Raw genomic sequence first — 1,850 nt, forward strand, 5'->3', positions numbered from 1 at the left:
TGTCACTGGAACTGGCTGTGTCCTTATGGTCAGTGGCTAGACATTAAAAGGTCTGGAACCAAAGACACCAGAACGAGGAAAAGCTGAGTTTTTATAAGGAGCTGTAGTCTAAAACAGGGTAGTAAACAGGCCATCCCACGTGATCCTATTTGGAGACTCTGACTGGTTATCCGCAGTAAGTTGGCAAAACCGAGTAGGAGACAAATTGTGCCGATATCAACCAATCAGAGTAGAGGACACAATGTGATCCAAATAGTGGCTAAAGGCTAGCTGTTCCCTGCTATGTTTGGATGCATGTATAAATGTATAAATGGGAAAGAGGAATTTCACTCGAGTCTACACTACACACTTGTGCTGGTGCCACGTAAAAGTGCTCATGCAAGTGCCACATTAAAAGCACCCAGCTCTGGTCACACCATGCAACTCATGCCAGCATGGAAAATGGACATTAAAGGAGGAGGATCTACCTAACAATTTCCTATTATAAATACTGAAACAACACAAATACTCATGCATTTACTTATATATATTTACATCATATTATAGGGTTTGTGTGGCTGAAGCGATAGGGTATTAGTTCAAATTCATGTCCAAATTCTTTCAAATCCCTCTTTGAAAAAAGGAATACATTGAAAAATGTGATCCCAATTACACTGAACCTGAGAAGGAGAAGAGGGCTAAATAAACGATTGTAGGTGGAGTGCTTTTCCTCTTCAAAGACTCACCAAACTGATGATAATCTCCATATCCACAATCCATGAAGGACAGAAAAGAAGGAAGCTATGAGTGAAAACTCGTATAAATTTTAATAATTTTCACAACTACATTCATAATATTCTCCATCAGGATTATACAGTACTTCTTGGTGTTGAATACAATATATAGGAGAATTAGATATAACAAGTTTGTTCAGTATATTTTTGAGTAGTCCAGCCAAGCCCACCCTTTCAGAATACATTGCAAGGTACAGTGTGTGGTGTCACTAGCATGAGCTTTGACCAATCCAACCCTGCATATTTCCACCTCACTAAATACATCTCGCTCTATCAGTGTTCCCATTATTGGTAGTGAATCTAGTTATACATCAGTAAGTAGTGTCTGAAGCAATTCTGTTTTCATTAAGTACAAGAAAAAAGTTTTCAAAATCTTTAACAGCAATAGCCAGATGCTGATATGAATTTCTTACTAAATCAGTGATGTGGCTAATAACAGTATTTGCTGACAAACCAATGCTCTCAAAAAGTTTCTTTTTTTCAGGGCAGAGGATTTCACTGGTTTTTAAAAGACAGTCTTTGATAAAACTACTTTCCATGTATAGTTGTGATGATTTTCACTTGGAGCAAAACTTAGTCTTACCACATTTTATCCAAGTTAGAAAGAACTTTTGTTGTTTAAACAGGGTCAACTTAGGTCACTCTCTTTTAACTTGTAGTGATGCCTTTGATAGCAGACGACATTTCTGGAAAGCTTATCCATGCATGCACAGGGACTAGTTCCGGAAGGAACACAGGAAGAGTCTCATGTGCATGCGTAGTCATCGATATCCAAGCTTCGCGCCCTTATTCATTCTCTTTCTCGCTGGCCGGCGAAGAGCCAAGACATTGTAGCAGTCTCTCTCCAACATTCCAACTCTGGAGACAGCTCTCTCCAACATTCCAACTCTGGAACTAGACAAATAACCACTCAACATCATTGACGGCGTCTCAGCAACCAAAGGGCGAAGTGCTGCCTATTTCCTCTGTAAATAAATTTTGTTGTGTTGATAGTTCAGAATCTGCGTTCCATTGTTTCTTCAAGAAATTTAATGTACGGAAGCGGGTATACACCTAATGGTGTATAACCACTTTCCT

At 39.1% G+C, this 1,850-nt stretch overlaps 1 protein-coding gene across 1 annotated transcript in view; it reads right to left on the bottom strand.

The window, feature by feature from the left end:
- Positions 1-1,850, bottom strand: part of LOC106871922 (dynein axonemal intermediate chain 7 homolog) — a 96,307-nt gene that overhangs the window by 11,814 nt on the left and 82,643 nt on the right. The window lies entirely within an intron of this gene.

This window comes from Octopus bimaculoides, chromosome 13 (genome assembly GCF_001194135.2).
Source record: "Octopus bimaculoides isolate UCB-OBI-ISO-001 chromosome 13, ASM119413v2, whole genome shotgun sequence".
Taxonomy (NCBI): Eukaryota; Metazoa; Mollusca; class Cephalopoda; order Octopoda; family Octopodidae; genus Octopus; species Octopus bimaculoides.